The following is a 12,818-nucleotide window of genomic DNA, read 5'->3' on the forward strand; positions in this document are numbered from 1 at the left end:
CTCCATTACTGAGTTGATGGAGCCTCCTTCTGCCTCCGGCCTCCCACCAGAGGCAGAGGCACTAAACAAGGTTCTCTACATGCTGGGCAGATGTGGGCTGTGGGAAGGACATGTGGTCTCCACCCATGCAACATCTCATTTAATCCCAGCCTCAACTCGAGGGTTTAGGAATAAAAGCTGCATTCCAATAGTTTAGAAGTCTGACACTCAGAGAGGTGAAAGAAACCACATGAGGTGAAATGGTTCATAAGGGGGTATGTCTGACTCTCTATAGTCCTAGGCCTGCTGCAAGAGGAGAGGAAGGGTGGGCAGTTCCCAAAGCTGTGCGCAATGCCCCTACTTCCCATGCCAGCTTTGGGGTCTCACTGTACACACACACACACACTCACACCAGGCCTTGGTTCCTTCCCAATCTATGCTTGAGTGGGTGCCCCTGAAATACAGCCTGATGATGACTGAGTCTTAACATGGTTTGTGGAAAGAGCCCCGGGCCCAGAGCCAGCCTGTACTGCATGGGGGGACCCTAGGAAGGCCACTTCCCCACAGAATTCAGTGTCTTCTGTGAAATGACATAATGTGACCCAATCTCAAGTCTTTCCTGCTTGATCATTTACAGACCCACATATTTATTGAATGTGGGCAGATTACTTGAGGTCAGGAGTTCGAGACCAGCCTGGCCAACATGGTGAAACCCCTTCTGTACAAAACTACAACAAATTAGCTGGGCGTGGTGGTGGGCAACTGTAATCCCAGCTACTTGGGAGACCGAGGCAGGAGAATCGCTCGAACCCGGGAGACAGAGGTTGCAGTGAGCCAAGATCATGCCACTGTACTCCAGCCTGGCAGACAGCGAGACTCCATCTCAACAACAACAACAACAAATGTGTAAACAAGTGAGCGTCCCAACAAAATTTTACTTACAAAAATTAGGTGGGGGACTGGATTTAGCCCCTGGACTGCTGTTGGCCAACACCTGCACTAGAGCAGCAGCAGTGAGCAAGACAAATGAGGTGGCTGCTTATACAGTCACAAGCTGCATGAGTACCATGGGGATGAGAATGGAGAGCCGGGAAAGTAGGCGGTTGGGGCCTTGATGCGGGGTAGGGGAGGAGGGAGCCATGGGTGTGGGGAGGAAGGCGCTCTTGGAAGTGCTGTTTGAGCTGAGAAAGATGTGTAGACTGTATTAGTCTGATCTTGCACTGCTATAAAGAAACACCTAAGACTGGGTAATTTATGAAGAAAGGAGGTTTAGTTGGCTCGAAGTTCCACAGGCTGTACAGGAAGCATGATGCTGGCATCTGCTCGGCTTCTGGAGAGGCCTCAGGAAACTTACAATCATGGGGGAAGGTGAAGAGGGAGCCAGCCAGCACTTCACCTGGCCAGAGCAGGAGGAAGAGGCAGGGGAGTGGGGGTTGGGGGGTGCTACACACTTTTAAATGACCAGTCTCGTGAGAACTCACTATCACTAGATCTGACCCTGTGATCCAATCACCTCCCACCAGGCCTCACCTCCAACATCAGGGATTACAATTTGACATGAGATTTGGGCAGGGACACAGATCCAAACTGTATCATAGGCTTTGGCTCCATGAAGGGGGCACAGCATGTGCAAAGGCCCCGAGGAGGGTAATACAGTGTATTAGAGGAAACAAAAGAAGGAGTATGGGCTGGTGTTAGCAGCCCAGGGAGGGAAAGCCAAGGTGCTGCTGGATGGAGAGCATCAGGGGCTGTAGGCGACGCTAGGGCTTTTGGTCTGTCTCCCTGGGATGGCTTTTCATTATGGCGACATGACCGGCTTTGCATTTTATGAAGATTGCCTTGGTGGCAAATACGGAACTGACTGGAGGTGAGCAAGAGGAGACCCAGATCAGGCGGCTATGTCGGGGGCCAGTTGACCTGTGGGCCTGGAGCTCAGAAGTGGCTTGAATCTGACCAAAGAGGATGGCACTGATGCCAGGGTGCAGAAGGAAGCACTCAGGGAGACACCATGGCTGAGAAGGGAAGGACCCCAAGGGCAAGCCTGAGGCAACCGAAGGAGGAGTAGTCACAGTTATGATGAAAGCAGGCAGCGGCCAGCTGGTGACCACAGCTCAGGGGTCCAGCTCAAGAAAAATGAAAATGTGCCCTGGGTTTAGTGACCTTGTGTTCATCATCCATGACTTTACAAAGAACTACTTCAGCAGAGGGATGGGGCAGAAGCCACAACGGAGGGGCTGATGAGTGAGGCGGACGTGATGAAATGGGGACCATGTGTTGCATGTATGTGCATGTGTGTGCACGTGTGTGTATGTGTGTGCATGTGTGTATGTGTGTGTGCAAGTGTGTGTGTGTGTGTGTGTGGTCACAAAGGGAAAGGGAGAACAAGGCAGCAGGTGGAGCTCATTTTTGGTGGGTGATGTGATAAACTGGACTGGTCCAGCCTCAGCCGAGGGAAGGGGGAAATGTTAGGCACAAGAAAGGGCAGGGATGGCAAAGACTTCCTGAGAAGTCAGGAGGGATCCTGTGCAGGAGCGGGAACTGGCTTAACCAGAGGAAAAGCCCTCAACTGAGAAGGGGTCAGGAGGAAAGGTCTGTGGTTTGACCCGAGGTTGGGACATTTTGAGAGATTTCTCACTTTTATTTTTCTTTAAAACAACAGGAAAGAGACAGGAGGGGTGTGAGGGAGCCACAGGCCTGCGGAGACTGGAGGAGGAGGCAAAGCTGGTGGGGAGGCGTTTCCTGCAGTTTCTGTGCAGTGCAGAGGGCCTGGGTGATCCTTGGGACTGATGGGGCACGAGCTGCCCTCGTACTGTGGGGAGACTCTCACCAGGGGGCTCAGCAGTCAGGGGTAGCCATGGAGAAGGAGAAAGCTGTCAGTCGGATTTCTCCAGGGCTGGCGCTTTGCCAGGTGAATACCACAAAAATGCCAAGGGAGTGCGGGGAATTGTGAACAAGTTGTAGGCACCACGGACCATGGTGGGAAAAGAAGACTAGAGGGGCTGATGGTGGCCCGGGAAGGTCAGGGAGATTTCTCCAGGAAGAGCATTCTAGGCTGAGGGAGAGTAAGTGCCGAGGCTGTGGGCTGGGGGTCTGTTTGGTGGGTTTGTGGCTGGTAGCAAGAGGCCAGCATGGCAGGAACTGAGTGACTGAGAGCAGGGACAGGAAATGCCTGTGGGAGCCAGCCAGGGGCCAGGCCAGGCAGGGATCTTATTCTAAATGTGACAAGAAGCCACAGGAGGGTTTTAAATAGATCAGTCTGGCTGCAGTGTGGAGATCAGGCTGAGTGGAGGGGAGTGGAAGCTTCCAGATTGGAGGCTACTGTGGTACTCCAGGTGGAGGGTGGAAAGCGGCCAGATTTGGAAGGCACTGTGGGTTGTTGATGAGTTTGCAGACACCTGGGATGTGGGGGGATGACCCCACATGGATGGGAAGGATGACCCCAAGGCTTCTGGTCTCAGCACCTGGTGCCATGTACTGGGTGCTTAACTGAGAGGTGGGCCCTGAATCCACCCCATCCACTCTCTGGGCCCACTGCCCATGCCTGCCTTTGACCGAGAGCCTCCTTCTCAGGCATCTTCTATTCCCTTGCTGTCTGGGCAGCTATAGCCTCCTGGTTTTTTTGGAGTCTGGAAAAGCCTCGAATCTGCTGCTGCTGCTTCATGGACTCCCCACATTCCCTCTCTGCAGCTCTAAGTCATCTTCCTCTGGCGGGTTCCCCGGGAACACTGTCTGTCTTTCATAAGAGCTTGGGGATGACATTTGTTATTGGCTGTTTTCAACTCTTTCCCCCCTTTCCTCTGGAGTTATGCTCCATCCTAGTCTTTTTACTTATGACAGCCAAAGTGAAACTTTCAAAATATGCATTTGTACATGTTACCCCTGCCACCACCCCAAAAGGCCTCCCACAGCTTCTCATTCCTCTTTGGGAAGGACAAAACTCCTTGACGCGGCCTATGGTGCCCCTGATCCTGCCCTGCCCGGCCTGCCAGCCTCACCCTGAACCATGCTCCATCCACTCCAGCTGCCCTGGCCTTCCCTCAGGCTTTGGACTCACCACACTGCATCCCACCTCTGGGCCTTTGCATAGGCTGTGCTCTCTGCCTAGGCTGCCCTTTCATCTCCTCTTTACCTGGATAAATACCCACCCTTTGGGTCTCAGTTCAATCATCAATTTTTCAAGAAAGCACTTTTGCTTTCCCAGATTAGTTCAGGTATGCCCCATTATAAATGCTCACCACCACCAGATGGCTCTCCTTTCTTGCACTTCTCATAATTACAATTTTATATGCACTTATGTGAAGTGCATGGTAAATTCCATGAGGGAAGCAGGATATGAGCTCAGTAAATACTTGAGTGAGTGAATGAATGAATGAATGAATGAATGAATGTGTCTCTCACATCTGTTCTCTCTACTCCATTCCTTACCTTCCCACCCTAGTGCAGGTCTTTACCATTTCTGGTCTGTGGAACCGGCCTCCCTGCTCCACTCCCCATGGAGCTAACTTCACAAACCCCACTTATAACTGCTCAGCACCCTTCAGTGGTTCCTGCTGGGTATAGAGGGAAGTCTAATCTCCTTTTCTTGGACTCCAACACTCCTGAGATGCAGTTCTCCCCCTTCATTCCTGGCCTGCAGGTTCCCTGAACCTCTGGAGCATTAAACATCTTCATTCCTGGCTGGTTTATTTCACTCCAAGCAGCTTTACTTTGCTACAGGACCATTTCTGGATGGTCAGTCTTGGAGAGAAAGCCCGCATCCACCATGAACCTTGGGTCCCTCTACGGTGCCAGGGCCACTTCCAGGTGCCTCAGATAAGGTTCAATGAACACTTCTCAGATTCACATCCAACCCACATTTATTGAATTCCCTTTATGTGCCAGACACAACCAAATTTATTTTTAAATTTTTTGCAGCAGTTCTGAAAAGTAGGTATTATTTTCCACAATTGTGTATTGAAGAAATCAAGTTTCACAAAGGGATTTGTTTGGAGTCAAATGACAAGTGGTTGGCATTCTTGGGACTACATTCAGCCTCTTCCCGCAGCCCGTGCTGTCTCCTGCCCGCCCTGCAGTGGAGAGTGAGAGGGTGGGGTGCTGTAGGGACCGTGGACCGGCTGTGGGCAGCTGTCTGCAGAAAGGGGAGGAGGACTGCCAATCCAGGGGCAAGGGTAGAATGGAGGAGCTAGGCTCAACCTGATAAATGGCATCTACAAAAAGCCCACAGCTAACATTATGTTAAATGAAGAAAGATTGAAAGATTTTCCCCCAAAGATCAGGAAAAAGACAAGAATTCCCACTGTCACCACTTCTGTTCAACAGTGGACTGGAAGTTCTAGTCACGGCAATTAGGGAAGAAAAAGAAAATGGAAAACTGTCTTCATTTGCATGATTCTATATATAGAAAATCCCAAGGAATCCACCAACACACACACACGCACACACACACAAATTATTAGAACAAATGATTTCAGGCTGAACGTAGTGGCTCATACCTGTAATCCCAGCACTTCAGGAGGTGGAGGCAAGCGGATCACCTGAGGTCAGGAGTTCAAGACCAGCCTGGCCAATATGGTAGAACCCCATCTCTACTAAAAATACAAAAATTAGCCTTGCATGGTGGCACATGCCTATAATCCCAGCTACTAGAGAGGCTGAGGCATGAGAATTGCTAGAGCCCAGGAGGCAGAGGTTGCAGTGAGCTGAGATTGCACCACTGTTCTCCAGCCTGGGTGATAGAGTGAGACTCTGTCTGAAAAAAAAAAAAAAAAAAAAAAAAAAAACCAATGAGTTCAGCAATGTGGCAGGATACAAGACTGAGATACAAAAATCTATTATATTTCTATACACTAGCAATGAACAATCTGAAAGTGAAATTAAGAAAACAGTTCCACTTATAATGACATCAAAAAGAGTAAGATACCTAGGAACAAAAGAAGTGCAAGATTTGTAGTTGAAAACTACAAAACAATCTTGAAGGAAATTAAAGGTCTAAATAAGTGGGAAAATAGTGGAAAACTCAACATTGTTGATATGATCCCTGAGCTGATCTACAGATTCAACACAATGCCTGTCAGAATTCCAGCTATTTTGTAGAAATTAACAAGCTGGTCCTAAAATTCATATGGAAATGGAAGGAACCCAGAATAGCCAAAACATCCTGATTAAAGAAGAACAGGCCTGGTGCAGTGGTTCATGCCTGTAGTACCAGCACTTTGGGAGGCCAAGGCGGGTGGATTGCATGAGCCCAGGAGTTCAAGACCAGCCTGGGCAGCTTGGTGAAACCCCTTCTCTACAAAAATACAAAAATTAGCCAGTTGTGATGGCATGGGGCTGTAGTCCTAGCTACTCAGAAGGCTGAGGTTGGAGGATCAATTGAGCCCGGGAGGTCAAGGCTGCAGTGAGCCATGTTCACGCCGTGTACTCCAGCCTGGGTGACAGAGTGAGACCTTGGCTCAAAAAACAGACAAACAAAAAACAAAGTTGGAAGACCCATTCTGCCTGATTTCAAAACTTACTACAAAGCTACAGTAATCAAGACAGTATGGTCAATAGTAGGCAGGTGCTATTAAAAAAATAATAAAAAATAAAACCAGTGTGATATTGCCATGAGGTTAGACATACAGATAGAATTGAGAGTCCAGAAATAAACCCTCATATTTGTGGTCAGTTGCTATTTTACAAGGGAATAAGACAATTGGATGGAGGACAGAATAGTCTTTTCAACAAATGTTATATACCAAATGGATATCCACATACAAACGAATGAATGTGAACGCCTTCCTTATGCCATACTCAAAGTGGATTGTAGAAACATAGTGGAACCTAATTTCTAGAAGAAAATTAAAAATTAGCCAGGTGTAATGGCACATGGCTGTAGTCTAGCTACTCAGGAGGCTGAGGCTGGAGGATCACTTGAGCTCAGGAGGCCATGGCTGCAGTGAGCCATGATTGTGCCACCACACTTCAGCCTGGGTGACAGAGTGAGACCGTGTCTTGAAAAATAAGTGGATTGTAGACTTGAATGTGAGACTGAAAACTATACAACTCCCATAAGAAAACAAAGGAGTAAATCTTAGTGCCCTTAGGTTTAGTGATGGTTTCTTGGATATAGCACCAAAAATATGGCAACAAAAGAAATAGCTAAATTGGACATCATCAAAATTGAAAACTTTTTTGCTTCAAAGGACACCATTAAAAGCTGAAAATATGACCGGGCACAGTGGCTCATGCCTGTAATCCCAGCACTCTGGGAGGCCAAGGAGGCCAGAGCAACTGAGGTCAGGAGTTTGGGACCAGGCTGGCCAACATGGTGAAACCCTGTCTCTACTAAAAATACAAAAATTAGCCAGGCATGTTGGTGAGCGCCTATAATAATCCCAGCTACTTGGGAGGCTGAGGCAGGAGAATCACTTGAACCTGGGAGGCAGAGGTTGCAGTGAACTGAGATTGTGCCATTGCACTCCAGCCTGGGCAACAAGAGTGAAACTCCATCTCAAAAATAAACAACAAAAAAACACCACACACACAAAATGAAAATATAACCCTAGAATGGGAGAAAATATTTGCAAATTATATGTTCAACAAGGAACTGGTATGCAGAATATATACAAATTCTTACAACTCAATAATAAAAAGACAAAATATTTTAAGATGACCAAAGGATTTGAATAGGTATTTCTCTATGGAAGACACACAAATGGCCCTTAAGCACATGAAAAGATATGCGACATCATTAGACATCAGGGAAATGCACATCAAAACTACAATGAAATGCCACTTCACCTCCACCAGGATCACTATAAACAAAAAGACATAATAGCAAATGTTGTCCTTTTGGCTTAGGATTGACTTGGCGATGTGGGCTCTTTTTTGGTTCCATATGAACTTTAAAGTAGTTTTTTCCAATTCTGTGAAGAAAGTCATTGGTAGCTTGATGGGGATGGCATTGAATCTATAAATTACCTTGGGCAGTGTGGCCATTTTCATGATATTGAGTCTTCCTACCCATGAGCATGGAATGTTCTTCCATTTGTTTGTATCCTCTTTTATTTCATTGAGCAGTGGTTTGTAGTTCTCCTTGAAGAGGCCCTTCATGTCCCATGTAAGTTGGATTCCTAGGTATTTTATTCTCTTTGAAGCAATTGTGAATGGGAGTTCACTCATGATTTGGTTCTCTGTCTGTCTGCTATTAGTGTATAAGAATGCTTGTGATTTTTGCACATTGATTTTGTATCCTGAGACTTTGCTGAAGTTGCCTATCAGCTTAAGGAGATTTTGGGCTGAGACAATGGGGTTTTCTGGATATACAATCATGTCATCTGCAAACAGGGACAATTTGACTTCCTCTTTTCTGAATTGAATACCCTTTATTTCCTTCTCCTGCCCGATTGCCCTGGCCAGAACTTCCAACACTATGTTGAATAGGAGTGGTGAGAGAGGGCATCCCTGTCTTGTGCCTGTTTTCAAAGGGAATGCTTCCAGTTTTTGCCCATTCAGTATGATATTGGCTGTGGGTTTCTCATAGATAGCAAAGCTGGAGGCATCATGCTACCTGACTTCAAACTATACTACAAGGCTACAGTAACCAAAACAGCATGGTACTGGTACCAAAACAGAGATATAGACCACTGGAACAGAACAGAGCCCTCAGAAATAATGCCACATGTCTACAACCATCTGATCTTTGACAAACCTGACAAAAACAAGAAATGGGGAAATGATTCCCTATTTAATAAATGGTGCTGGGAAAACCGGCTAGCCATATGTAGAAAGCTGAAACTGGATCCCTTCCTTACACCTTATACAAAAATTAATTCAAGATGGATTAAAGACTTAAATGTTAGACCTAAAACCATAAAAACCCTAGAAGAAAGCCTAGGCAATACCATTCGGGACATAGGCATGGACAAGGGCTTCATATCTAAAACACCAAAAGCAATGGCAACAAAAGCCAAAATTGACAAATGGGATCAAATTAAACTAAAGAGCTTCTGCACAGCAAAACAAACTACCATCAGATTGAACAGGCAACCTACAGGATGGGAGAAAATTTTTGCAACCTACTTATCTGACAAAGGGCTCATATACAGAATCTACAATGAACTCAAACAAATTTACAAGAGAAAAACAAACAACCCCATCAAAAAGTGGGCAAAGGATATGAACAGACACTTCTCAAAAGAAGACATTTATGCAGCCAAAAGACACATGAAAAAATGCTCATCATCACTGGCCATCAGAGAAATGCAAATCAAAACCACAATGAGATACCATCTCACACCAGTTAGAATGGCGATCATTAAAAAGTCAGGAAACAACAGGTGCTGGAGACGATGTGGAGAAATAGGAACACTTTTGTACTGTTGGTGGGACTGTAAACTAGTTCAACCATTGTGGAAGTCAGTGTGGCGATTCCTCAGGGATCTAGAACTAGAAATACCATTTGACCCAGCCATCCCATTACTGGGTATATACCCAAAGGATTATAAGTCATGCTGCTATAAAGACACATGCACACGTATATTTATTGCGACACTATTCACAATAGCAAAGACTTGGAACCAAGCCAAATGTCCAGCAATGATAAGACTGGATTAAGAAAATGTGGCACATATACACCATGGAATACTATGCAGCCATAAAAAATGATGAGTTCATATTCTTTGTAGGGACATGGATGAAGCTGGAAACCATCATTCTCAGCAAACTACTGCAAGGACAAAAAACCAAGCACCACATGTTCTCACTCGTAGGTGGGAATTGAACAATGAGAACACATGGACACAGGAAGGGGAACATCACACACTGGGGCCTGTTGTGAGGTGGGAGGAGGGGGGAGGGATAGCATTAGGAGATATACTTAATGTTAAATGATGAGTTAATGGGTGCAGCACACCAACATGGCACATGTATACATATGTAACTAACCTGCACGTTGTGCACATGTACCCTAAAACTTAAAGTATAATTTAAAAAAAATAAGAAGTGTTGTCTGGGATGTGGAAAACTTGGAACCCTCACACATGGCTGGTGGGAACATAAATTGGTGCTGGCACCTTAAAATGTCAAACATAGTTATGACCCAGCAATTCCATACCTACGTATATACCCAAGAGAAATGAAAACGTATGTCCATGCAAAAACATACATGGATGTTCATAGCAGCATTATTCATAATATCCCACAAGTGGGATATTATTAGCCATATTTAGTTATAAAATAGCCCAAAGTGGAAATAACCCAAATGTTTATAAATTGACGAATGGATAAATATAAAATGTGTTCTAGGCAAGGTGCAGTGGCTCATGCCTGTAATGCCAACGTTTCGGAGGCTGAAGTGGGAGGATTGCTTGAGGCCAGGAGCTTGAGACCAGCCTGGGCAATATAGGGAGACCCCATATCTACAAAAAATTAAAAAATTAGCCTGGTGTGATGGCATGCACCTGTAGTCCCAGCTACTCAGGAAGCTGCAGTGGGATGATCACTTGAGCCTTGGAGGTGGAGGCTGTAGTAAGCCATGGTTGCACCACTGCACTCCAGCTGTGTGACAGAGTGAGACCCTGTCTCAAAAAAAAAAAAAAAAGTGTTCTACCTACACCATGGAATATTATGTGGCAATAAAAAGGGAATGAGATACTGATACATGCTACAACATGGATGAACCTTGAAAACATCATACTAAATGAAAGAAGCCAGTCACAAAGACCACATATTTTATAATTCCATTGATAGGAAATGTTTAGGATAGACAAATCTATAGAGTCAGAAAGTAGATTAGTGGTTGCTGGAGCTGGGAAGAGGATGGGAATGAAGAGTGACTGCTAAAGGGACTGGGTTTCTTTTTGAGGTGGCAAAAATGTTCTATGTAGGTTATGCAAATTGTTCCACAATTCTGTGAATACAATAAAATGCACTGAACTGTATACTTTAATGGGTGACTTATATATGAATTACATCTCAATAAAGCTGTTTTTTGAAAAAAAGGTCACAGAGCCCTTAACAGTTTTGTAGAATTGAGGGGAGATGGACATGGTGGAAGGCCCTGGACACATATTTATCCCCTTGTGTGGCTACTTGCAGTTCCCGCCAAACCGGACCCATCTCTTTGTCCCCAGAGGTGAAGTCCAGTGGACCTTGGTTTTTCACTTCAAGACCAGTTTTGGGGTCAAGGCTATTTCAATATGGCAGGTAGTAAGAGTTTAATAAATACTTGGTGAATGAACCTACATTGCATCAATGTACAGGTCACCAGAAGTACTTAAGGCTGGAGCAGTCTCCAGGGCTGGGGAGGGGATCTCAGCAGGTTTTGAAAGGAAGGGACAGAACTTAAGAGCTTCTAAAATGTTCCTTCAGAAGAACCCTGAGTCCAGAGGAGAGTTAACACATCCCTAACACGCAGTAAGAAAAGTCTCACGTTTTTTCTTTAAATTCTTGTGCTGTATGCATCCTACTCTATATTTCCAGCTTGTTTTAATTTAAAAATACTGTAAATTGCCATTCAGTAAAACGGATGCTTCAGGGAGTTGTGCTGTTTATTCCTGCATCCTGGAATACCTGTGGGTGTATGCTGCTATGTTGCCTCAGAGGACCTCAGTCAACAAATACCCTGAGTGCCCACTGTGTGCTTGGCACGAGGGGTGCTGTTGCCAGCACAGGATCTTCCCTCATGGGACTTTCAGTTGAGAAATGAGTGCATAGCCCCAAGGAGCAAAAAGAGCTTGGTGGAGAGGACAGAATTATGGGGGGGAGCAGAGTTTGGAAGCTCGTAAGAACATTGCCTTAAATGAAGACCAACATATATGCTCCGTGTTTTACTAGCAAAAAGTTGAAAACTGCCTAAATGTCTAATAGTGGAATGGCTAAACAAATTATGGTGTTACCATGTAGTACGATATTCTGTAGCTATTTAATAATACAAAACAATAAAGGAAAATGCTTATGATGAAATTTTATGTAAAAAATCTTCAAAAAAACTATGCATAGCATGGTCTCAACATGTAAAACATACTCAGAAAAAATAGCAGCATAGAATTCCCCTAATGCTAGTTGACTTTGGAGGGTAGAATTATGGGGGGATTTCTCTCTCTCCCCAAATTTTCTACAGTAAGTCTGGGTTATGTTATTAATAAACATCACATCTTTGATGCAGGAAGGCTAATGTGCAGCTGCATGTGGGGGCAGGGCTAGAGATGGAGATGTGGGTGCCGTCTTCCTACAGGAGAGGTCAAAACAAACCCTGAGTGAGCACTGAGGGAGCCCATGAAGAAACCACAGAGGGCTGAGGAGTCTCGGAGGGCAGGAGGAGGAATTGGAGTCAGGGATGTGGAGAGTTCAAGTGTCATGGAGCTGGGCAGAGATTCTAGGCAGAGTAATATCTAGAAATCCTTGGAAGTCAAGGGGAGAGGTTGAAAGAGGAGCCCTCAGTGTAAAACCTTGTCTCCTTCCTAGAGTGGTGAGGTTAGATTTAAATGAGATATAGGAGAGTGATTAGCTATACAAGCTCTGGAGTTGGGCAGACCAGTTCAAACCTCAGTTTCAGAACTTACAGCTAAGTGACCTTGGAAAAACTTTCTAACCTCTCTGAACCTGTTTCCCCATCTGTTAAATGGAAACAATAAAAACCATTAGGTTATTTTTTGGATTAGATGAATAATGCATGGAAAGTGCTTTGCATAGTGCTTGGCACATATATGTACTACTATTTTTTTTAAGAGATAGAACCTTACTTAGTCACCCATAGCTCATGTAACCTCAAACTCCTGGACTCAAGTGATCCTCTGTCACTTCAGCCTCCACCATGCCTAATTAAAAAAAAAAAAATTTCTAAAGATAGGGTCTTG

This window comes from Pan paniscus, chromosome 16 (assembly GCF_029289425.2).
Source record: "Pan paniscus chromosome 16, NHGRI_mPanPan1-v2.0_pri, whole genome shotgun sequence".
Taxonomy (NCBI): domain Eukaryota; kingdom Metazoa; phylum Chordata; class Mammalia; order Primates; family Hominidae; genus Pan; species Pan paniscus.